The sequence below is a fragment of the Furipterus horrens genome, unplaced genomic scaffold, assembly GCF_987537825.1.
Source record: "Furipterus horrens unplaced genomic scaffold, mFurHor1.1.pri manual_scaffold_6, whole genome shotgun sequence".
Taxonomy (NCBI): Eukaryota; Metazoa; Chordata; class Mammalia; order Chiroptera; family Furipteridae; genus Furipterus; species Furipterus horrens.
This window is the reverse complement of record NW_028327176.1, coordinates 37,053,125-37,080,425: the sequence shown is the minus strand read 5'-3', so window position 1 is coordinate 37,080,425 and position 27,301 is coordinate 37,053,125. Positions and strand designations below refer to the sequence as shown.

General features: G+C 38.3%; 1 pseudogene; it reads right to left on the bottom strand.

Moving 5' to 3' along the window:
- Window positions 1–23,038: 23,038 nt before the first annotated feature.
- On the bottom strand, window positions 23,039–24,040 carry LOC150005983 (phosducin-like protein 3 pseudogene; annotated as a pseudogene).
- Between the last annotated feature and the right edge of the window lie 3,261 nt (window positions 24,041–27,301).

Below are 27,301 nucleotides of genomic sequence, written 5' to 3'. Positions count from 1 at the left end.
ACAGCAGAGTTGAGTCGTTTCAATGGGTAGGGGAGGGAAGCATTTTCCTTGACCTCCTTAGTGTCTCTGGCTGGATCCAAAAATTAAACCAACAAAGGCAGATTAACAGGAGAAAAACATACAAACTTTATTGAATTTTTACTTGTACAGTAGAGCCTTCACAAGAGAATGAAGACCTGAAGTGTCCAGAGCAAGAAGCTTTTATAACCTTTAGGCAAAGAAACAATGCATTTGTGAAGAATTGACAAGACAAAGAGGTTGGGCTACTGGTAGTAAATGGTGAAGAAGTACCTGGACAGATAAGAGTTAGTTTAATAAAGTTTGTTTTATGCAGCATTCCCAGCCTTACATGTGCTGCCAGAAATAGGAATATCTACTTCCCTTCTAATGCAGGGGGGCACCTTTCCCATGGGAGGTTTATTGTGTTGTAAGGAAGTAGGACAACTGATCTTCCTGCTTTTGCCATTAAAAAAAAATTCCTTCAGTTTAAGATATTTAATGTATCAAGGTGCCACATTTTGGGGAAGCATGTCCTGAACCCTACTACGACAGAGACTACATGGCCCACAAAGCCCAGAACATTTACTGTTTGGCCTATATAGGAAAGGTTTGCTGACCCCTGGCCTAGAATAATAGATATGATATCTTCAAGGAATTTTAGTTCAACAAGTACAGATTCACTTCTTTTTCACTTGACATTTCGATCCTCTCTTCCCTTTTCCCCAAAATGATTTGGACTGGATGTTATAAAATAAGAATATCTCATCTTTAAGAAAGGTGGTGTTAATTCAAAATAAGACAACAGACATTTTTATGTCTTTAGAATTCAGATGTTACATCTAAAACTGAAATAACAATAGAAGAGAAAATAAATTTTATCTATTTATGTTCTTTTAATTTTATATTTGATTTAGAAGTATCAAAATATATCATACATCCTACAGTGAATGATAATTTTGTGAAATTTGAATATGCTGATGATGTACTTTTTAGTCATTTAGTCCTTATCAAAGGAAAAATGCAGTCTAACTATAAAATTTTGATAAATACAATTAATTTTTTGATGATAATTATTCACATTCAGTAATTCCTCTAGTTTACATTAATATGCTCCAGGATGTACACAGTATTGGTGCATACCATGAGAGATGACAGGAATTAGGTTTTCCTTTTTCACAACTGCATGGCTAGTGCTCACATACCTAGCATGTTGCCTGGCACATACAATTAACAGAAATAACATGTTTCATGTGAATGAATGTGGCTTGTTCATTGTTCCAAGGATACCAAAAATTTAAATTCCATTTGTTTTTGTATATATATTTTAAAAACATACACTAAATTATTTTGAATTCAATGAAAGCTAAGTATACTGTTTTCCAATATGTCAGTATCTTATTAATAATAACTTCCATTTTCATAGGAGCTTATTAATATTATACCACTCAACTGAGAAGCTACCATGAGAAATCTCTCTAGTATTATTACAACTGATAATATTCTTTTTGCTGTTCTGCACAAGTTAGAATAACACTGATTTTCAAACTATATATTTTTCTGATTGAAAAGGTAATACTTATTCATAAGAAATTCACAGGCTATAGAATTATATAGGGAATTCAATTATAATTTCACCCTTGGACATAAGCTCTACAGCTTTGGCTATCTTTCTTCAGATTTTTTTCCTATGCCTATGTCAAAATGTATAATAATTATTCTTTTACTAAAATGTAGTGTACTATCCATACTGTTTTGAAATTTGTTTTTGTTCTCTCTGAAACATGTTTCCATGTTAAATACCTAAAGATCTACTTAATCATTTTTGGTGACTCAATACCTTCCATAATATGAACTCGCCACCATTTATACACAGCCATCGTCCTGCTGGCATGCATTTGGATTATAATTATTACTTTTAAAGTACTTTAAGGGCCATGTCATCCTAATGACAAACAACTGCTTTAAAAAAAAAAATCCTGAGAGTACTATCAAGATACACACACACACATACACACATACACACACAAAGAAAGCAGAGTAAAACCAGCAAGTACATTTTTGTTTAAGCAATGCTAGACCTTGGTACATCCTGGAAATTTCTGGCCAGAACCCCGCGGACAACTTGGCATAGCTGATGTAATGACAGTGCGAGGTATGTCAGGGACGCAAATATGTAAAATTGCAAACAAAAGGCTTTGTTTTAATGGCACAGCCACTTTAGAGACTGATCATGTTAGAGCTCTACAGAGTTTTCAGATTTAGAGAGGGAGCTGGAAGCTTTGCTGGGATCTAATTTACCACCAAGGGAACAGCCCCCTGAACTGCTGCTTCCCTGTCTTTGTTCTGAAATCTTCCAACACCTCATACCTGAAGAAAGAGTTGTATTGCAAACGGCTAAATGGATCAAGATTTGATCATTTGGATAGGCTTCCAGACATGACCAGTGCTAGGATTTATTGGATTGGGGACATGTTTTACAACTCTACCAGTTTGATTAGAAAGGGACCACGAGGATCCCTTTGGGAATGCCATCCCTAAGAGCTCCCTGTGCTCCACTAGGAGACTAGACAAATGCAGTTTGGCAATGACCACAGTGCAAAGTAAGACCTTAACTCCGCGCCTGGGCCACTCTCAGCCAGGCTGCTGCCAATTTACCCCTTTCCAGACAAGTATAAAAAGCAGGAAGTATGCTTAGTGCTTGGGGACCTTATGAGTGCCATTACCTTTGTTGAATTTGGATTCCTTTATAGGAAATGTTTGGCTGTGTGACTGTTACATCATTTAGAGCTGCATTTTAGTGGAATGACTGTTGCAGATGAAACTTCAGAATCATTCAAAAAATAAATCAACATGGCTCTCTTCTCGAGAAAATACCAAATAGCAAATTATACCAGTGCTGCTGGGGTCCCTGAGGTCCTGGAGGCACTGGGGGCACTGGAATGGGAGGCTCTGGCAGTGGTGTCTGAGGATGGGGGAGTTGAAGCAGGGGAGTGTCCCAGGAAAGGCTGTCATCAAGCTGAGCTGTCTGTCAAGGATGTGGAGATCTGTCTCTTCTCCTTGCCCATCAAGGATTCTGAGGTCATTGATTTTCTTTTCTGGGGGCCTCCATCCAGGATGAGGTTGTCATGTTTGAAGATTATGCCGGTGGAAAAGCAGACCTCCACTGGCCAGTAGACTGGGTTTAAGGCAGTTGTCACCATTGTGGATTACAATGGACATGTTGGTCTGGGTGTCAGGTGCTCCAAGGAGGTAGCCACTGCCATCTGTGGGACCATCGTCCTGGCCAAACTCTCCATTGTCCCCATGCACTGAGGCTACTGGAGGAAAATGATTGGCAAGCCTGACACTGTCCTTTGCATTAATTTGGACTTAAAATTCTAGTGTTTAAATTGTAAATGAATCTACCCAAACTATTATAAATTATTGCTGATGATACTTCTTGACACAGTATCATCTGGTTTTTGTCTATTTCTAGCCCAAGGTTCTCACATTTTATTTTAACAATAGCTACTCAGATTTATCTTTTTCATACCATTGCATAGTACAGAAATCTGTGATTTTAACATGTCCTGTGAGTTAATATTGTCAGGGAAGTTTGAGAAATACTGCTTGAACACACTTTCCTGCTATATATCCTTGCAAGATCTCCATATAGCAGTGTTTTCAAAACCTTTTTTAAAAATGTTTTATTGATTATGCTGTTACAGTTGTCCCAATTTTTTTCCCCTCTACTCCCCTCCACCCAGTGACCCCTGCTCCCTCCAGTTGTCTCCCCCCCCTTAGTCCATGCCCATTGGTTGTGCATATAGTTCTTCTCAACATCTTCCTATCTACTCCACTCCCTCCTACTATGCTTCTTAATTCCTGCATCATCTCCCTCCCTTTCCCCCCTTGCCCCTCCACACTGACCTCCCCCCTATATGTTCCCAATATCTATATATTTTTTTCCACTCTTGTTGCCTACTTAGTTTGCCTTTGTTTCGATTCCCTAGCTTCTGTTGTTGGTTGTTGTGATACAGTTTTCATTTTAATGTTCATAGTTCTGATCCTCCTTCTAAACAAGTCCTGTTAACATCTCATGTAACAGTAGTTTGGATCTGATGAACTCCTTCAGTTTTACTCCTGGAAGCACTTTCTCTGCCCTTCTATTCTGCATGACAGCTTCACTAGACAGAGTAATCGTGGCTGTAGGTTTTTTATTTCCATTACTTTGAATAGTTCTTGCCAGTCCCTTCTTGCCTGCAGAGTCTCTTTTGAGAAATCAGCTGATAGTCTAATTGGGACCCCTTTGTACATAATTCTCTTCTTCTCTCTTGCTGCTTTTAAGATTCTCTCTTTATCCTTAATTTTTGACATTTTGATTATTATGTGTCTTGGTGTGGTTCTCCCTGGGTCGAGTTTATTTGGAACTCTCTGTGCTTCCTGGACCTGTAAGTCTATTTCCTTCCCCAAGTTAGGGAAGTTCTGCTTCATTATTTCTTCACATAATTTTTCAATTTCTAGTTCTTCTTCTTCACCTTCTGGCAACCCTATAATTCGGATGTTTGCTCTCTTATAGCTGTCCCAGAGGTTTCTGAGCTTCTCTTCATTTTCCTCACTTTTTGTTTCCTCTTTCTGCACTGGTTGACTGTTTGTTCCTTCCCTATGTTCTGATTTGTTGATTGGGTCTCTGGTTTTCTTTCCCTCACCACTTGTTTCGCATGTGTTTTTGTTCATTTCAGCAGGACTAGTCTTCATTCCTTCCTCATCTTGATTAAGTCCCGATGTTATTTCTGTAAGCTGTCTTATAACTATAGCTCTGAACTGAGCCTCAGAAAGGTTATCTATCTGTTCATCTGTTAATTCATGTATTTGCTTTCTGGTCAGCTGTGTGATTGGGATCTCTATCATTATCCCTGCCCTCCTGGCAGTTTTTTGCTTCCTGGGTGGGGCTGTCACACCCCCTATGCTATAGGGGGGAGCCCTGTGCACTCGTCACTACCAGGTGACCTTTCTAATCACACTGTGGCACTTTGTGTTGGGGCGGGGGTTGAAGATGGATTCCTGTTGTTCTCTCTCCACTGAGAGACCGGGAGCCTCCTCCTCCATCCCCACGCCCTCTGGGCCTCACAGTCCGAGGCAATGGGGGTCTGCCCTCCCCGGCATTGGAATCGCGAGCTGACGGGTTTAGTCTGAAGCCAGGGGTGCTCCCAGGTGCTTCTCACCTCCCCTTAAATACGGGTGTCTGTGCTTACCGCAGTCCTGCCACCATCACCGCAGCTGCCGCCGCCAGCACAGCTTGACCTCTCCGCCCCGGCTTCACCCCTCCTACCTGTCTGGACAAGCACCACTTGTTTATAACTTCATACGTTGGACTTCCATGTAGCTTTATTTTCTGGAACTTCAGGTTATTTCTGGTTTTGCGGTAGCTGTAGTCCTTCTTAGTTGTGGAGGGAGACAGAGCGTGTGAGTCTAGGCCTCCATCTTGGCTGGAAGTCCTCAAAACCTTATTTAAAAATGATTTCCAGTTTAAAAAAGTTTACATTTAAAACCAGTACATAAAAATGTTTTTTAAAATATTTTATTTATTTTTAGAGAGAGGGGAAAGAAGGAAGAAAGAGAGGGAGAAAGACATCAATCAGTTGCCTCTTGCACACCCCCAACCGGGGACCTGGCCTGCAACCCAGGCATATGCCCTGACAAGAACTGAACCAGTGACCTTTTGGTTTTTGGGATAATGCTCAACTCACTGAACCAAACCAGACAGGGAAGAAATAAAATCTTCACAAATCTATTTTTTTTTTCTCCTTTATTCTATTTGACCTTAAAATAAGGATGGTCAGGCACTCACTAAATTGATTTCAAGATCCACAGCTTGAAAACACTGTCCTGTGGGTTAAAATCCAATTTTTTAAGCTTGTTTTGTCACAATCTAGCTCTTATTCATGTTTTGCAGGTACAGTTACTTTCATGTTAAACTGTTTAATGATGATGGCTTACATTGTATGTATTATTATAGTATTAATTTATGCTCTCCCCAAATATCACACTCACCCATAGCCTAGACCTTCTTTTGGCCTCTTACCCACTTGGTGAACTTTTTTCTTTCTTCAAGTCTTTACCCAGATACCATTAAATCTCCCCTAAGTACTGGAGCCACCATAAGGAACACTGGCCTAGGTGTTCCCTATGCCACTTTTCATGAACTCCAATGTCCTCAAGGTGATTTGGGGGAATTTCCAGGTAGGCAGAAGTCGCTGCGTTCATTGTTGTCCCTTCTAGTGCCAGCTTCTGCTTCTTTAGAATTAGTATGATTTATGTACTATCTCTTCTTCCTCTGCAATACCCTTCCCCTAGAGAAGGAATTCAGCCATTTCCATATTAAGTCAAGCTATTGAGTGTGCAGGAAACTGAATTGAAGGTTTGGTGGAGACAGAGGTGAGTGCGCATATTTGGGGAAAGCATAAAGTAATACTATAATAATACATACAATGTTAGATGGAAAGTTAGTCCTCACTGTTTTTAAAATGTCTTGGGCTGCTCTACCTGAGGCATATTTCGGAATATTTCTGTGGCCTTATGAAACCTCTCATTCCCAGCTACTGGACTACTCCAGGCAAAGGAACTGTGCTCTCTTCACCCCTGCCCCACTCTTTCCAGCAAGACAGCTCCAGACCCTTTATTTTAAAAACGATTTTATTTATTTATTTTTAGAGAGAGGGGAAAGGAGGGAGAAAGGAAGGGAAACATCAGTGTGTGGTTGCCTCTTGTGCACCCCAACTGGGGACCTGGCATGCAACTCAGGCATGTGTCCTGATTGGGAATCAAACCAACAACCTTTTGGTTCGCAGGCTGGTGCTCAATCCACTGAACCATACCAGCCAGAGCCAGACCCATTTTTATATATTCAAATATACCAAGAACTAAAAAAAAAAAAGACTTTCATTAAACAAATCTCTCTTTAGAAAACATTTGCTGTTGGTAAAAAGCAAGCCTTTCTCAACTGTAACAATCCTTGAAAAGTCCTTGACTTCTTGTTTCTATTCTGACATTCAGACAGCTTCTCAGGGGTGGGGAACAGGAGAGGGCACTCGGTTTAGTTGACCCTCCCCCATCAATGATCTTGGTAATGGGGAAAGTATTTCATGCCCCGGGTTTCCCAGGAGGCATCTTTTCACCCCATGCCTGGAGAGGCCAGTGGCGAGGAAAGGAATAAGACTCTTCCCTCTGCACCAGGATCACTGTGCTTTGAGGAAGAAGAGTGGCCATTCAGCGGGAGGCACTTTACTTTGGGAGACTTGTACCTCAAGTGCTTCTGCATTTCACAGATTTAGAAAATGACAACTTGAAGCAGAAATAACTAAAGCACTAGACATGCAGTTGACAACGTTTGCTTAGCTGGAGCACATGTCTGATCTTTGAACACAGAATTTTAAGCACATCCAGCCAAGAAGACAGATTTTCTGCAATTGAAAGGTCCATTCATGCAGATAATGCAAGGGACTGGCTGGGTTAATCAAAATGGGATGTGGCCAGCAAGAACTGTAGAAGCAGACAAGATACACTCAGGGGTCTGTGGTCTCAGAGCCAAAACAGAGACCCTCCCCTCACCCCAGAGTGACAGACTAAACAGTGCTGTCCTGGAATGGGTGTGTATCTTGCCACCATTCTGGGTACATTAGCACGGTTTTTAGCATTCATACTGATGCTAAAATTAATGATAGATTATGTGCTATGGGTTCAGTTCTCCTGAATCCTTTTGTTTTCTTTGTCATATTCTGAGATAAAAGAACCCTAGACACAACCTTGTTCTTGTGCCATCAGTCTGGCTAAAGGATGGGACACGAGATAAATTGCCCCTGTATATATTCCACTGTTTAGCCCCCTCTTTCCTTTTCTGTGTTTCTCTTTCTGTCTCCATCCAAATCTGCATCTCTGTTTTCAGAAGATTCCTTTGTTTCTGCCTTTCACCAAAGCCAAGTACTGTAGGTCCTCAAAAATCATCCTTTTGTTCAACGTTGTTTTGTTATAATGTTTATAAGATGTAGGCACTTAACTCTTGTTTGTATCAGTTAACCTGTGGTAAAATTGGCTTTGTTATATGTGATTTTGCTTAAAGCCGACAACCTATTGACAATGTTAAGTGAGGTTTTATTGTAGTCATTTTTAGCCTATTTTGCTTTTCAGACCCATTGAGGAAAACTCACCCAAGAAAACTGTATGTATAGGCACATACAGTGTCAGGACTGATAAATCTATCCACGGACACCAGGTTAAGGACTCTGCCATGAGGGGCTACCTGATTGAAGGAAGTGAGGAGGGAGTTGTGAACTCTGGATTACAGTTATAAACTGGCGTTCCATTGGTGGAGCAATGACCTTGGTCTGGCCTTGCTGTGGAGCCCTGGAAACTACTTTCTGCTTTGTTATCTGTAAATATGGCAAGTCTTCTATCTCCTTCTCTGTAAAATCAGATGTTTGAATTAGGAGATTTCTAAGGTATCTTCTAACTATGATTCCTTGTTTGTCCCTCCCTGCCAGTCCTATATCATGTGCTATAATTCGTCCAGTCATCCAGCGCCCTGCTCTGAACGTATTATATATATATATATATATTCCTCCCGAGAGAAAATGAGAAAATAATATAAAACAAAGGTTTTGACATGCCGTCAGTTAGTTGAACTCCCAAACTACTTACATGAAAGAATATTATCAAGTCACCTAATAGTTAATGCAAAAGAATGCATGTGTGGTTTGCATTTTTAAACAAATTTATGTATCCCAGATATTCTAAGCTATGATGCAGACTGCAGGGGGAAAGTTATTCCCACTTCCCCTTCCTTCTCTATCCTATCCCTGAATACTCATTGAGTTCCCTCTGTGGGTTGGGTCCTAGAGAAACAAAACTGCATGGAATTTGTCTCTGCCTCCCAGTAACGTATGATCTGGCTGGGAGAAGGTAACAAAAACCACTAGAAGACTTCTCCAGCTGTATGTACAGGCACTGATACCTCTTCAGGGGAAAGGCTAAGGGAGTAAACCCCGACAGAAAATCCAGAGTCGGAGTCCCTAAGGCGGTTTGACGTTGTAGTCAACACCGGCAACTCCTGCAGCGCACCTGAAGCCAAGCTGTATTGACTCCGTCTTTCCCTTGGATCCTTCAGCTGCGAAGAGAGGGGGGGTCTGCTGCATGGGCAACAGCAGACCCTCCATATCACCCTGCCCAGGCTCTGTAGCTTCAGCTTCACTGGAGAGGACACTCCAGCGTCATCGCAAGATGTCGATTCAACACGGGAGGAGACAGATACCGTGTCACTCCCGAGTCGGACTGCACAGCCATTCTCAGCGGTGCAGATAGACTCTTAAGAAGCTACACCATCGTCTCTCGAGACGGACGGCTGCCGACAACGACGGAAGCGACATTCCTCAAGACACAGTCATTAGACATCTGTGCATACAGTCACGCCAATGCCTGGGTCTCACTTAGATAAAGAGCACCATGATTCTAGAGCCACAACTCTGTGAGAACAGAGAAGGGGAATGAAGCTGCCTTCCTCCTTGCAAAGTCAAGTGTATATCTTCATAAGTTATTTGGAAAACTTAGGGAGTTATTAAGAGTATTGCCAACACATCTGATTGATAAACATTAAAAAAAAAAAAAATCTGACCATGCAAATTATTCACAAGAATCTGGAGCAAAGAAGGCCCTAGGAGGCTGCTTGTAGCAGTATAAGTTAGCACAATCATTTTAAAAGCAATTTTGACAGTATCTAGTATAACTGAAGATATGCATATATTATAATTCAGCCATTGCACCCTAGAAAAATTCTTATGCATGGGTGCAGAGATCTATGAATAAGAAGAGTCTTTGCATCATTTATAACCATGAAAAAATAAAACAACCTAAAGGAGCATCAATGGGATTCAAATTTGAAAAATCAGGATGTCGTATAGCAGTAAAGGAGAATAAATTGGACTATCAGTAAAATGGTGTTTCAATACAGATAAATCTAAAAACAAGTTAGGGAATATTTTTAGGATAATATCACTCATATGAAGTTTTAAAAATTCAAACCAATGTTATATATTGTTATGGGTATATCCCTATATTGTAAAAGTATAATATTGAAAAGATAATAACCAATGCTAAAGAGTATGTGGAACAGCTGGAAATCTCATTAACTCCTAGTGGTGAGTTAATTAGTCCATCCATTTTGGATGCTGTTTGGCACTTCCTAATAAAATTGAATGTATGTAGATAAGTGACCCAGGAATTCCACTTCTAGGTATACACTGAACAGAAGTACATATACAGACGAAGTACAACTCATGTACACGAATGTTCATAGCAGCACTGTTCACAGTACTCCCGGACTGGAAACAACCCAAAGTGTTGCCTGGATGACCAGATGAACAAATTGTGTTATGTTTATACAATAGGATGCTACACAACCACAACACAATTGAACAAAGTACTGGATGAATCTTACAGACATAATGCAGAGTAAAGGACACACAAAAAGCTCATACAGTAGGCTTCCATTCATATAAAGTTGAAAACCAGATGAAATTGGTTGTTGGTGATAGACTCTGAATGGTGGTGACCTTTATGGGAAAAGTGGTGGGCTGGGAGGGGTTCCTAAGGGGCTTCTGACATAATGGGCATGTTCCATTTCTTGATCTCAGTAGCAATTACATAGGAGTATTCATTTTGTGCAAATTCATTGGACTCTAAATTTATAACCTGAGTAGCATGCTATACTTGAATCAAAGTTTAAAAAAAAAACCAGCCTATTTGTAGACAGTGATCTCTTCCTGAATTTCTTATACAACTTTATATTTCTGTCCAGGGGAATAAGCCAGACACCCTGACCGTTGTATGTTTTCTTTGTGGATTAATTGCAAAATAATAAAGTAGCTGCTGTCCTCAAAGACCTGTGACACTTTTGTCCACGGTTCATATTTGATAGCAAAAGCTTGAAGTCAGAAGGCCTGACTCTTGATTTTATCATCTATTAACTCTACAATCTTGGACATGCCATGATATTCTCTCTGGTCTTACTTTGGTCAAATGAGGACTATAATAATGTCTTCTTTTGAAGATTACACAAGTGTGTCCGTGACCATATTTTGTAAACCTTAAGGAGCCCCAAATTTAATCTATTATGATCCAAAAAATGTGCAGCAAGATGATATTTATGTCTCATAAAGCCTAATGTTAAGAGTGGGCTGAGGTCTTTAATATGTGTATCACAGGATGGAATGAGCCTGAACGGGATCTGAAACACAAATTCATTTTTTCCTGTGTAGATTGGGGAAGGATTATGAGATGGTTAATTTTATGTGTCAGCTTGGTTGGCTGTGGTGCCTAGTTGATTAGACAAATACCCCTAGATGCTGCTGTGAGGTACTTTTAGACGTGGTTAACACTTAAATCAGTAGGCTTTGAGTAAAACGGATTATCCTTCATTATGTGAGTGGACATTATCCAATAGATGAAGTCCTTAAGAGAAAAGACAGACCTCCCCAGAGAGAAGAAATTCTGACTCCAGATTGCCTATGAACTCAAGACTGCAATATCAACTCTTCTCTGGGTCTTCAGTCTTGCTAACCCCCACAAATGCATGAGTCATTTCCTTAAAATCAATCTGTATCTCACTATATACAATACATACATCCTATTGGTTCATTTTCCTTGAACCCTGACTTACAGGTTAGGTGAGGGAAAGAGAGCAGGAGAGTGAGAGGACATTTTTTATGGCTGTTAGGAAAAAGGGGATCTAATGCCCTTTTTGAAAAGTGAATTCTGCAGGCTTGGATGAACTGTTTTCTCTGGATTGCATGCAAAAGCATGACTTTCCCTCTTACATTTCCTTGAATTTTGTATTATTTATGTGATGGTATAGGCTTGGCTATTTAAAAAATACTGGTATTTTTCTTTCTAGTATGTGTGTATGTTTTAAACATAGTTTAGACATTCTGCATATACAAAGTCACATCCTGCTCTTATTGTTATAGTCACACAAGCATTTTTCTGTGTTGTGACAAACTGTCATGGACATCAATTTTAATGACTGTTTATCTGACCTGTTGATAGCGATTTATTTACTCATCCCTCTGTTGTTTACCCTTGATGATTGTTGATATGTTGATTATTGTTACTGTTGTTTTAAATCATAATGCAGCAAGACTTTTTGGGTAAAGCACAAAGTTTTGAAAACTTTAGACCTGGGTTTGAATTTCAGAAATGCTACTTGGTTGTATGACTTCAGGCAAGTTATTCAACTACTTTAGTGTGAGATGTGTGTGGGTGATACTACTTAACTTTATAGATTATGATGATTAAATTAGAAAAGACATATAAAATGCCTGGTAGAGTCCAGTAGTCCTCACTTAACCTTAGATATATATCCCCAAAACCTGGGATTTATTTATAAAAAGTTGTATATTTATCCTTACATGTTTAAACTTCAGTCACTTTCAAAGTACTCTCCATTTGATGCAATACACCTATAGAGACTTCTTTCCACTGCTCAAAACAGTTTGTGAATGCATGGATTTTTATGCCTTTTAGTGCTCCTGCTGTTTTCTGTTTCACCTCTTCCACATAGGCAAAACGTTTCCCTTTGAGGACTTTTTTCATTGGGGCAAACAAAAAGAGTTGCTCAGGATGAGATCAGAAGCATAGGGTGGGTAGAGCATGGGGTTGTAACAATTTTTTTATCAAAAACTGAACAGTCATTGTGGTGTGGGCAGGTATGCTCATAAATCACCCATCATGAAATGGACAAACTTGTTCAAAGAGTCTTCAAAAGAAAATCCCCTGAAGTTGAAAGCAGCCTCTCACAACAACACACCTGGTACACTTGATACAGATGGGTTCCTAGAACACTCATTTGGCAGGGGAAGGCTGTATTCAAGGGGTCCGCCCTCCAGAAGATAATTTTGGTTTTTTGTTTTGTTTTGTTTTTCTTGGTCTTCCCTCATAAACTATGTTTTTTCCTGTACACACATAACACTTTATGGCTTCTCTTTGGCTTGTCCAAATTGCCAGCATCACTACTTCTGCACTTTGGGACTATTATTAAGTCAGATGAGGGTCATGTGAATATAAACACTGAGATACCACAATAGTCAATCTGATAATCAAGATGGCTATTAAATGACTAACAGGTGGGTAGTGTATACAGGTTGGAGATGCTGGACAAAGGCATGATTCACATCCCTGGCAGTACTGAGTAGGATGGTGCAAGATTTCATCATGGTACTCAGAAGGACATGCCATGAAAACTTATGAATTATTTTTGGAATTTTCCTTTTAATATTTTTAGACCACAGTTGACTAAAACTCTGGAAAGTAGAACTGTGGATGAGAGGAGCCTACTATACCTGGCACATGGTGGGCATTCAGTAAATGAAAAATATAAAATTTCCAGTCAACTCTAAAGCCCCAAAGGGCAAGCAGTGATGATTTTATTATTTCCAACGTCTAAACTGGTTGATGATGCATAGTACTCAGTACAGTACTTATGTGCTAAACTGTTGACTGCTTTAGTAAGCTTTACTGAAATTTAGGATTATCTTCTTAAGTGAGATTCCTGGGTCTAAGGATCTGGACAGGTAAGGCTCTTAAAACATGTTGTACATGGGTCTCCCAAAAGATTTTTGTATCAACTTAAGTGGTTGTTATGCAAACAGGATGGTATTTATACATGAAAGCAGCAGGCCTCCCCTGCCATGAATCATGTTTGTTGTCATAACCAGTGGCCTTGGCGTTGGGTCCTACTGACACCAAAGCTGCCCTGTTCTGTTGGGAAGGGAAAAAACACCTGGCCAGGGGTAGGTGAAATTGGGCTAGTCACCAAGCTCAGCTTGCCAGGGCAGCCCACCTGGGGATTGCCCATTTTAGGAGTGAGATGGTTTGGATTTTGGTAGCTGCTCCTGACCTGACAGTTCTTGTATCCTTGACATTTTGGGAATAAATGTATCTCCAACAACATTTTAGTTGTGATATAAGTTCTGAGTGTGCAGAAAACAATCACAGAGGTGATTATTTACTATGTTTTTGTGAAAAGCCAAGGGAGACCAAGCCATCAGGTGAATACAGCTAGGTTCCTATATTCACAGGTACCTTGGGTACAACTCAATCAGCCAGATTTTGTGCTCCAAGCCAGGAAATGGTAGAGCCAGTGAGAATAGGTACAATCTCAGTGAATACAGTTTTGCACATTTATGCTTAGTGATTATGTCAAAGATTCAATTTAAGCCTTCTACCAAACAGAGTACTCATCTACTGGGAAGAATAAAATGACAGTAGTATTTAAAGGCAGTATGAGGAAAAAGCAGAATTTAAGTGTGTTGAGGCATTCTTTTCCCCATGTTTGATAAAAGTGAATTGGCAATTTTGATTAGCAGAAAGGCAAGGGGTATTTCTTTTTTTCCCTATTACTGGATGAAATAAATGCTCTGGATTTGCAATCAGTGCAATAATCAGTAATATTTAGTATTCAAAATGTTATCTGCACACCCACAAACATATTGTGTTGCAAATACGTCATTTTAATTAGACAAAGAGGAGCTTAAAAGGAGGGTTAAGGCGGTGTACCTTGAAAGAGCTGAATATAGAAAAAGTATGTCACATGCTTCCAAAAGAATTTTTTTCTTTTCTTTTTTCCTTTTGAAGACCAAAAGATTTTTGAAAGATATGCATATTCTTCACATAGGGTAAAGTATGTTCTTTAAAATCAATTTAATTAAGCCTGACAAAAGAGATACCATCAATAGAACGGTTTGTGAAATGCATTGTGTTTAAATGTGCAAAAACACCATAATTTATTGAATACATATATAAAAGTATATTCGAAAAGCTATAAAAATTTTTCTTAGTAAAAATGTGATTTTAGTCTACTCATTTTTTTGTATATTTTCCTCAATTTTATTTGCTTTCTGTAGACACTTGTCAATGAACATTTCTCAAAGGGGAGTTTGAAGCATAAACATGTTTGAAATGAGATGAGGTCTATTCTTGCTATGAGTAATATTGAGGAAGTTGATACTAAGGCATTTGAAAAAGGTATGAAAATTATAAGCCTGACACAGAACATGGAGACAAATATTATGGAGATGAACTATGACAATAGAATGATGGTAACGGGTATAAATTTGCTCTTTGACAGATACAAGAAATGTCACATTTCTTTATTTTTTAAATCAAATTAAATTTCATTTTAGAGAGAGAGGGAGTGAGGGAGAGACAGAGAGAGATTGAGAAAGAGAGAAATAACAATTTGTTGTTCCACTTATTTATGCATTCATTGGTTGCTTTTTGTATGTGCCCGGATGGACATTGAACCCACAACCTGGGTGTGTCATGACAACAATCTAACTAACTGACCTACCTGGCCAGGGCTACATGTACCTGTTCTAAAGGACTTACCACTTTCAATACGTGTTTACAAATATTGTCCCTACTTGGTAGTAAATCTTTTGAAAGTAGAGTTCATTTTTCAATCATTTTGAATGCCCATTTTGTATGCCCACAACTCCCAGAATGGTATCTTACATATATTTTTAGCAAGTTTTCAATATTTATTGAAGGAAGAAAGAGGGGAGGACAGGCTAAAATTTTCTACAAAGCAAAAAAGTATTTAGTAATAGAAAATTGTTTATTTTTGTTATTGTTTCCTCACCTCTGTAATATAGAAGAACTGAAATATTTCTAAATCTGTACTATTCAGCTTTAAAATAATATGGTAAAACTATTATTTCTACCTTGATGTTTTCTTTTTCTCTTGGTTAACAAAAACCTCCATTAACAGCTGGTATTATTAGTTTTATGCAAAGAACCTTATGCCATTACTTCTTCAGAATGCCAAATTTTGGAGGGATCAGATAGGGAGGAAAATACACAGTGTGAAGGAAAATCCTTGTCCTTCCAATAGTCACTAAAATTGTATTTCCATACTTTATATTTTCTTTTGCTCACTTTTCTACATGTGAAGTTTTCTTTGGGGGTAGGGGGACTTGCTGGCTCATTTATTTATTTATTTATTTTTGCTTTCTTTTTTTTTTCCCCATTAAAGATTTTTGTTTGTTTTTCTATTACAGTTGTCTCACTTTTTTCCCCATTGCTCCCCTCTACCCTGACCACCCCTTCTCCCACAGTCAATCCCCACCCCATTGTCTATGCCCATGGGTCATTTATACATGTTCTTTGACTAGACCCTTCCCCTTCTTACCCCATTCTCTCCCTCCCCCCTCCCCCCTGTCACTGTCAGTCTGCTCCTTGTTTGCATGCCTCTGGTTCAGTTTTGCTCATTTGTTTGTGTTGTTCCTTAGTTTCCTGTATTAGGTGATATATGGTATTTGTCTTTCATTGCCTGGCTTATTTCGCTAAACATAATTCTCTCTAGTTCCATCCATGTTGTTACAAATGGTAGGAGTTCCTTCTTTCTTTCTGCTGCATAGTATTCCATTGCGTAGATGTATCAGTTTTTTGATCCACTTATCTACAAATGGGCACTTAGGTTGTTTCTAGCACTTGGCTATTGTAAATAGTGCTGCTATGAACACAGGGGTGCATAAGTTCTTTTGTTATTATTGATAGGTACTTATTCATTGTCATTCTTCCCCTTTGTACCTGTGTTCCTCTCTGCCTTTCTGTTTCTTTATCTTCTTAAAGCAGTCCCTTTAGCATCTCTTACAATGCTGGTTTGGTGGAAATGTATTCTTTTAGCCTTCTTTTGTCTGGGAAACTCCTTATTTCACCTTCCATTTTGAATAAGAGTCTTTTTGGGTAGAGTATTCTTGGTTGTAGGCCTTTGTTTTTCATTGCTTGGAATATTTTTCGCCATTCCCTTCTGGCTTGTAGTGTTTCTGTTGAAAAATCTGATGATAACCTTATGGGAGCTCCCTTGTATGTTATTAGCTGTTTCTCTCTTGTTGGTTTTAGGACTCTCTCTTTGTCTTTGAATGCTGCCATTTTAATTATGATGTATCTTGGAGTAGGCCTGTTGGGGTTCATCTTCATTGAAACCATCTGTGCTTCCTGGATTTGCATGACTTTTTCTCTCATCAAGTTAGGGAAGTTTTCTGTCATTAGTTTTCAAACAGGTTTTCTATCTCTTGCTCCTTTTTTTATCCTTCTGGTATTCATATGATACGGATATTATTATGTTTTATGTTGTCCTGTAGCTCTCTTAAAACCTCTTCATTCTTTTTCAGTCTTTTTTCATCTTGTTGCACTGTCTGGGAATTTTTTTCTACGTGTACTCCAGCTCACTGATCTGATTTTCTGCTTCCTCTAGCCTGCTTTTAATTCCTTCTACTATGTTCTTCAATTCAGAAATTGTATTCTTCATTTCCTCCTGGCTCTTATTGATAGCTTCTATGTCCTTTTTCATGCTGGTGTAATTCTCAGTAAGTTCCCTGTAGTTTCCCTGGAGTTCTTTATAGTTTCCTTTGAGCTTGCAGAGCTCATCGACCTTCCTTATAATCCATGTTTTGAGTTCCATATCTGATAGTTTGCTTTCATCTATTTCATTAAGCACTCTTTCTGGGGATTTCTCCTTTCCTTTTGATGGGGGGTTGTTTCTCTGTCTCCCCATTTTTGTGACTCTTCTTGTTTGTTGCTGCTTCTTAGATTGATCTGCACTTCCTGGATCTGCCCCTGGTGGCATCAGATCCTGTACCAGTCTGGGCCTAGGCAGCCTGTTGGAGACTTCCAGGGATCTACTGCCTTTGTCTGACTCCTTTAGTTGTTAATCTATTCAATCTGTGATCAGCTGTCAGGCTTAAGGACTGAGGGTGGGGCAGATTAATTCCTGCAGGTGGGGCTTTTGCTTCCCCTCAGGCTGATGCCACTTGTAGGGGAATGGTCTGCCTGCAATATGGGGAATGAGTCAGCACTGGGACCCAATCCGCTGCTCCCTCAGTTCTCTCCTCAAAGCTACCACCCCAAATTCTCCTCAAGTGTCTCTAGTCCTCTCTGCCCTCCCTCTGCTTGAGCCCAGGGTAAGCGGGTACCAAAATATTTTCATATGTGATCCATTTAAGAGCTCTTTGTCTCCAACTGTTTCTTTCAAGCCAACAAAAAGCCTGTGGCTTTTCGCTTTTCACAGCTGGATGCTTTTTTACTTTCTGCTCTGTTGCTGTAGGCTGGGAATCCCAGCTTGGGGTTTAGACCCTGCCCTTCTCAGGGGCACCCCCGGCTGCTGAGCTGTTTCTCAGTTCCTTCAGCTGCCACCCATGGGAGCCCAGCCAGCCCTTCTGTGTCTCCACACTCCCTAACGGTCACGTTGTGATGTAGTGGCCTTTTCTGTCTCTCCGTGATTATAAGACTTCTCTCCAGCTAGTGTTCATTTGGTTATTCCAGATGATTTCTCCACACTTATGTTGTAATTCTAGACTGGTCCTGGGAGGAGGTTAGCGTAGCTTCCACTTACTCCTCCGCCATCTTGGATCTCCTTGATGTTTTCTTATTTTATGATATTCATCTATGAGCTAGTTTTAGCATCACTACCAACTTCCGCAACATCATGCAAAGCAGGGGAAGTACTGAAGCACATCACCTTCAAGGATGTGACTGTCTGAGAGAAAAGACTTGAAACTCATGCCAAGGGCGAGTTATGCTTACTAGTTGCCCCCTGATTTCATTGGTTGGGTTAGGCACATGAGTTGCTTTTGGGACATGCTGTGGCTTTGGCTTAACCTTACAATTAATGTAACCTGTGATGTGACTGGGGCTGGTGGCACTAAAGAGGTAGGTGATGAGGGTGATGCTCCAGATCTCCTGTCAGAGGTGGAGGCTCAGGTTTTGACATTGTCACTTACCAGTGAGTGATCTGGACAAGTTTATCGGTCTCTTTGCATTTAAGTGAGGAAAATTGTGCTTAATCTCTAGAGTTCTTTTTAGTTCTCAGTACCTATGAATCATGCTCTTTAGTTGTAATTTTCAGTACATAGAATCAGCAAATAAACCCAGGAAGACCTTGACATGGGCAGACTGAAGACGAATGGGAGTTCTGGAGATTGTATTTTAAAGTGGTACCTAATTGATCCCTGAAAGTTTTGCATATTGGCATAGTGATAGAGCATCATGCAGATGTCACAAGTCAGCGTTCTGTTGTAATCCCCAGAATTCTTCCCAGAAGATATTGGGGCAATCATTAGCCATTGCCTTAAGCATACCAATTTGCTGCCAAAGTTCCCATTTCTCCTTCTACTCTTACTCTCGGGGCAACACATGAAAGTTGTTGTATTGCTATTGTTTTTTCTAATAGTCACAACCAAATGTTATGCTACTGCATGTTTATGTTTTCTATAAAGTTAGGTATAGGTACTACCATAAATAGTTAAATAGATGAGATGCAGATTGGATGATGGAATTAATACTCTTGGTTGTTTGATATTTATGGAAAAAATAAATATTGAGAATGAGCTAATGGTTATTCCCAGCTGGAAAGAAAAGGTCATCTAAGTTTATGGACTATGATAAACTCCCTTTAAAAATGGTTTCTGTGGGAAACATGGCTAGTTAGAGTTATCTTTTTGTTGTTGTTGTTGTATGTACAATAAGTTTTTCTTTACAATTTATTTAAAAATATGTAAAATTCAACCTAGCTTTTTGTTGTTGTTTTGACACTATTATAGATGTCCCTCCCCTATTTCCCCCCTTTGCCCCTGTCCACCCACCCTCTAACCCCCACCCCGGCCTTCACCACATTGTTGTTTCTGTATCATGGGCTATGTATATATGCATACATGTTTGTTGCCTAATAAAATCCAATAAATATATAATTGTATTGGGGATGGACACTGGATGAGGCAATTGAATAAGATGAAAACATGACAAAGCTCAGCAACTGAAGAAGCTTGTTTTCAGGGGGTCGATTTACAGAAAGAACACTTTACCAATTTCTCTTTTGATCATTTGAAATAAACATGGCACATTTAAGGAAGCATAAAGCACAGATGGTAATCCTGAAAAAGAGAACAAAGGATAGTTACAATTGTGATCTCTATATTTAGAGATTTTTCTGAATTTGAAGATCATGCAAACATTCCTTTGGACAATTTTAAAACTAGAATGTGTATCAGGTATCATTAGGCACATGCTTGTGCTAAGTGGTTCAGATATATCTAGAACACCAAGAGAATCCTGTGATAGTTAAATAGAAAAGTCTCTCAAAAGCTTTATTATAAAAAATGAGAGTTTAAAAATGTGTATTCCCCTTGATGCAGAAATTTCACAACCGATGTATTCTAAGAAAATAGAGCTATACATAACAATTTTCTTTGATGGTGTTTACTTGGTTTAATTTATAATTAGAAAAGAAAGAAAAAGGAACAACTTGTTTCCATCATTAAGGAATAATTTACATAAATTGTGTACACCCATACAAAGGAAGAATATTTGGATGATATGGATTAGTGATGGGGGAAAATTATTGCAGAAAGCAGGGGGAGGAAGATATGAACATTTCTACTTTCTTGTATTCTGGTAAATTCTCAAGTAAATGAAATTTATCTTAGCAGTCTTCCAACTTTCCTATATGCTCTTTTCTCTCCTTTTTGGTCCTAAAATCCTCATGCCAACTCTCTCACCACACTTGTATCACAAAGTTATTTGGACTCATCTCTCTTAAACTGTTCATGACTTTTACAATTTCTTATCTCTCTTCACTAATCAATCCACAGAATCTCTCAAAAGAGCCTGAAGTTTGGTTTGTTTGGTTTTCTTTCATTACAATCATAGCCACAGCGTCAGCATTGGGACTGTGGTGAAAGGTTTGGGCTACTGCTTGCTAAGAGATAATGTACAAATTAAGCAGCTGAAGTCAGTGATTGCCTGTAGTAGTTTTCATAGAATCAGATCATGTTTGGTTTTTGCTCAAGGAGTAGCAAATCACTGGTATTCTTAGTGACAAATGGTCCCACTCCTACCCTGGCAAGGCAAATCATATGTAGTTAAAAGTAGAAAAGGGCATCAGACACTCGAAGGTCGCTTGTTAATGATCTCCCGTTTTCGCAAAGACCATAAGGACTTGATTATGTATGAATATAATTTCTCTTAACTTTTCACCTTTCATTGTTTTCTTATAATGAAAGAAGGTAACTGAGGTACTATTGCACCCATCTGAGAAACGATGAAACTGAGACACAAGGAGTTGTCAAGCAGTAGTAACAGGACCCAGGATGTCTAACTCTAAGCTGGACATTTATCTTGTAGATCACAAGCAGGAGTCCCCTGATAGGCAGTGAGGTATTACAGTAGAGGCTGTGCAGAATTCGAAACTATTCTCACGACAGCTTGGTTTATAGTTTGAAGTTCTATTTTTTAAAAAATCAGAGCAGCTGCTTGTTCTTGAAAGGATATCTATCTATCTGTATCTATCTATCTACTGATTGATCGATAGAAATAATACACCTGACCAGTTTTTATACTGGGGGCAATTTTGCCCCCTCACCTCACCTGTCTTCTGAAGGAAATGTGGCAATGTCTAGAGACACTTTTGGTTGTCTCAAATAAGGAGTATTACTGACATTCTGTGGGTAACAGCTAGAGATCCTGCTAAAGATTCTATAATGCACAGGACAGCCCCCATAACAAAGAATTATCTGACTCTATTTGCTTACTATTAATCAACCATGCCTGTGGCTATGCAGATATTTTCAGCTTGCTCTTAGACAATGGCAGAACTGAATGTACAAATTAAGAGGAACAATTAGAGTGTTGGAGGGAATTTTTGATTTTTTTTTTTGTGGGGAAAGAAGTACAGAGAACCAAGTGATTGTGGTATTTTATTTTCCACAGGAATGCCGGTGTGGCCCTGACTGGTGTGGCTCAGTGTGTTGGGTGTTGTCCCACAAACAGAAAGGCCACTGGTTCAATTCCCTGGTCTGGACACATGCCTGGGTTGCAGGCCAGGTCCCCAGTTGGGGACATTCGAGAGGCAACCAATGGATGTATCTCTCTACACCAATATTTCTCTCCCTCTCTCTAAAAATAAATAAATAAAATCTTAAAAAAAAAATACAGGTATGAATGAGAAGCATTATTTGCATCTCAATAATAAAGATTAGAATTACATAGCTTAAATAAATGACTTCTTGGACATAATTGTGCTAACCTTGACTATTGCAATCAGTCTCATCAGGGGCGGCTCTGAGCTGGGTAAAATGTGTCAATGATCTTCAGATGAACTGTCACTGAGTTCAACCATTCTCAGAGCGTGGCCTCCAGACATCTGGATGCTCCTGAGATTTTTTCAGAGTCCGAAAGGTCCAATTTTTTTTTCCCCTTATAATATGAAGATGTTATTAGCTCTTCTTTTTTCTGTGTCACTCTGCACTGATGGTGCAGAGGACTGGCGATGACAAGTGCTGGTGCCCTGGCACAAATCAAAGCAATGGTTCTAATGTGAGCTAGTTGTCAGTGAATTCGTCACCTCTCTGCACTCAGGATAAGAACATTCTGTTTCACTTAAGAAGGTCCTTGTTGAAGCAGTAAAATGATAAATTTTGTTAAATTTTGAGCCTTGATTGCCCATATTTTGAATATTCTAGGTGACAAAGCAGGAGGTACACATAAAGCACTGGAGCTGCGCACTGATGTACAAAAGTGCAGTGTTTGCCATGAGGAAGAGCACTCACTGGGTGATTGAGTTGCTAGCTGAACTAGCCAGTTTTTTCCATGGAGCATCATGTTTACTTAAAAGAACCACTAAAATATAATACAAATTATGATTATTCCAACTTGGGTACTTGGAAGAACTTTTCAGAGAAATAAATGAAATGAACCTGTCATTTCAAGAGAAAAAAAAAAACTACAGTATTTTCTAAAGTTAAATTTTGAGTTTTTAAGCAAAAATAAGATTTTTTGGAAAACTTGTATCCACCATTGTGAATCTGACAGTTTCCCAGGACTAAAAGACTTTTCTGATGAGTGTTGACATTAATTAATGTGATTTTTTAGTATTGTACAAGGAAATATGTCAACATTGGGAAGACCTGAATAAGTCTACGAATTGATATTTTCTTTTTTTTTTTTTTTTCCATACCAACAGTTGGTTTTTATTTTAAGAAAATGTTATTAATTGAAAGAGTTCTAAGAAATTCAATAGGATTCCCAGCAACGATATTTCTGAGATCTATGAGATTTGAAACATAATTATAAAAGACTAAGAACCAAAGGATTCATCCCTACTTTTTCCTTTTCAAAAGAATCCAGATGATTTGTGACATCAAGAAAGTTCACACGCTACCCTGGCATGGCCTCAGTCATCCTCAGAGTCACTGTTCCTCCTCATGGGGACAGAGCACCGCACTGAGGACAGCAAGGCGTCTTCAACTGGTTTCTTAGAATTTTCCTCCAGGTCTGTCTTGATTGCTCCAGACTCAGACAATTTCCACTCCAACTCATCTCTTGTCAGGTTCATGCCACCAAACACTAGCGGTCCAATAAACTGAGCCTTGATATCACCTTCAAGGTAAACAAATATGGTGGGCAGATTCCTATCAGGATAATTGGGTATGCAGGTGGTTGAAATGGCTTTGATAAACTTGACGTCAGGAAACTTCCCGGCAAGTCCACTCAAGTGCTGATTTATCAGGGCACAGAGGGGAATCCCTTGTTTGTAAAGGTGCAAGATCACCCACAAGCCCTCTCCAGCTTTGGTAACTTCCTGAACATAATCCTTTCCTGAGATCTCCAAAACTTCTCCAAATTTACTCTTCAGTTTAGTTGCTTTCCACTCAGCTAGTCTCTGCTGCCTGTACATTTCAATAGCTCGTTCATCTTCCTCATTAAATTCGTCTTCATTGTCTTCCAATTCTTCCAAAGTCATATCTTCATAAGTTTTCACAACTGACTGCTGAAGGACTCACTGTTCTTCCTCTTCTGCCTCCTTTTCCAGTTCATTCAAACTTTTCTTTGAGGGCAAGATGCCCTTTTTGCGTAAGATGTCATTCCATTCAGTGTCTGCGTTGGGTTCCTGCATCTTGCTTCAATTACTCAAGCCAGGCCCGCCACGGCGCCCGGGCCCCTCAGTTCTCTTTCTGAGCATCCGAATTGATATTTTCAATATGATCAATGAATAATGTTACCAGTTCATGGATGGGTGAAAGATCCATTCAAAGTGCACAATAGACCAATGGTTTAATGTAGCAGAGTAGAAGTTCATTTATATGAATTTTTGTTCACAAAAAACGTAATGAACCAAGTTCATTGATTTTAGATTCAGATTGCAAATAAACCTTAAAGACTACTTTGGTTTTAATATATTATCAAGTAGTCATTACAACAATTATCTGAAAAGGCTGTTAGAATGCCCCTGCTGTTTCCAAATACCTATCTGTGTAAGGCCAAGTTTTCTTTATATATTTCAACCAAAATGACATATTGCAACAGATGGAATGCAAGAGATACGACTGTCATATTAAGCTTGACTTTAAAGAACTTTGCAAAAATATAAAATAATGTCTTTCACTAATTTTTCTTTGTTTTAGAAAAAATAATCTCATAAAATTATTTATGTTAACATAAAGGTTCATTACTGCTGTTTTAAGTATGTACTTAAATATTATGTTTTAATTTATATTACAGTAAATATTATTAACTAAAGTCCACATCACAAAGATTATAAAGCTGTCCTGAGATCAGAGATTTGAAAACCACTAATCTAGAATAACATAGATTGCAATATGGATACTGCAAACTGAATCCCTTTAAGGCAAATATAGGCTATCCCCTTTCCTCATTTAAAGCAATAACGATTACATTTGGATAGTGCTTCGTACTTCATGAAGTGCTTTTACATACATCAACAAATTAATCCTGTGAGCAACCTTATAAATCAGGCATTGTTTTCTCCATGTTATGCTAAAGAGTATTAAGGTCCAGAGCAGCTTATCATAGGTCAGAGAGCCAGTGAAAAAAACTAGATCTGACCCCAGATTATCTAGTTTCAAATTTCAACATATTTCTGTAATATTGGTATATAGGTTAAAAAGTTATTAGGAATAATTAGTGTGTGAACAGTTCAAATTATAATCAATTGAAAAAAGGGTAATTAAGTTACTTTTGAGTAACAAAATTAAACTCAAATATGTAATCAAATCATATTGGATTTGAGTTATGCTCTTTATACTGACAAGAAAATTACTTCAAATTCTAAATTAGGAATGTCTAGATGAATGTTTCTATATATCTGTTTATTATATTAGACTGAATTATATGAAATTCAGTATTCTCTCATTTTTTGACTTACAAAAATGATAATTTCATATGGCTCAACCTAATGCATTTAAAAACACAGAAAAAAATTAATGGGGCCCTTTAAATTAGGTTAACAATTTTATAAAAAGTATGAAAAATTATAAACTGAAAAAAGCCAGACTACATAAAAATACAAATACTTAGGCCCACACCCCAGTTATCTGAGGTAAATGCTATCAATGACTTTCTGTATATCCTTCCAGGGTTGTCTATGCATATACAATCATACATATATCTATTAAAACACACACAGAAGTGGGATCATACTAAACAAACTACTCTGAAAATTGATTAAAAAAAATTTTTTTAGCCCTGGCCAGGTAGTTCAGTTGGTTGAAGCATCATCCCATACACTAAAAGTTTGTGGGTTTGATCCTTGGTAAGGACATATATCTAGGTTGCAGGTTCAATCCCCATTACAAGCCCATGTGGGAGGCAACTGCTCAATGTTTCTCTCTCACATCCGTATTTCTCTCTCTTCCTTTCTCTTTCTAAAAAGAAAAAAAATCAATAAACATATTTTCAGGTGAAAATTTTTTAAATTTTCTTCATTGGAACATTTTTTTAATTTTTAAAATTTTTTAAATTGAGTTCATTGGAGCAACATGGGTTAATAAAATTATACAGGTTTCAAGTGTACGTTTCTATGATACATCACCTGTATATTGCATTGTGTACCCACTACCCGAAGTCAAATCTTCTGTTACCATATATTTGATCCACTTTACCCTTTACTACCCTATCTCCCTTCCCTCTGGTAACCACTGTACTGTTATATGTTGTCTGTGTCTATGAGTTTTTGTTTGTTTTTCTTGTTTTTCCATTTGTTGCTTTCAGGTTTATATCCCACACAAGTGGAATTATATCTTTCTTGACATTTTCTGTCTGATTTATTTCACTTAGCACCATATACTCCAGATCCATCCATGTTGTGGCAAATGGCAGAGTAGTATTCCACTGTATATATGCACCACATCTTCTTTATCCAATCATCTATCAAAGGACTACAAATTGCTTTTTCTGCTTAATGTGTTTGGATATCATTCTATTTGATTCATATAGTTCTATTCTTTTAAAAAAGTTTTACTAGTCTATTGGAAAATGTACCATAAAATTTACTATTGAATTTCTTAAAAGTATCAAGGTACAATATCCATATAGTAAAATGTACTAATCTTGTTTATTTTCTATATGTGTATAATGTATATGTGTATATACATTAGTGCATGCACACTCATTTCTACTCAATGCAAGGATATGTATAACTGTATAATAAAAAGTATAGAACATTTCAGCATCCCAAATGTTCCATCAAATTACTTCCCAGTCAATAACACTTCCCCAACCCAGTAATCATTCCTCTGATTATCAGCATAGATTAGTTTTGCCTGTTCTTAAATTTCATATAAATGGGAATCATACAATACGTTTTTGGTGTGTGTTTGGGGAGGGTGGGTGTGTGCCTGGTTTCTTTTGCTCAGCATCAGTTCCTGAGATTGGCCCGTGTTATGGTGTGTAGCAGTAGTTTGTTCTTTGTAAATGCTTTATAGTATTCCATTACATGAACTTATCTATTCTAATGCTGATGGACATTTGGTTTTTTTATTTAAAAAATTTTAGCTATTATGAATAAAGCTTCCATGAACATTCTTTACATGCTTTGGTAGACATATCTATTTATTTTCTTTGGTATAGTCTTACCAGATTTCATTTTTGTTTAAATGTGTGACTACACCTGTAAAGGCAGCCCTGTATAGAAGTAGTAAACTCACTCATCACACTAGCATATAGTGGTAGAAGGCAGATGGGTGAAATACAGAAAGTATGAGATTTAAGAAAACCTTTATGTTGTAGGTATGTAAAGAAAATGTATCAATAAAAATAGTTACGCTAGTAAAATGCTGCTTGTGTGAGCTGGATGTATGATGATAGATTCTGTTGTTAAGGAACTTTGCCAACAGAATGCTAGATAAGAAGACATTCTATAAGAGTAGAATATATGGTACTAGCTAAACTTACCTCTGTGATTTCATTTGCATTCTTTCCA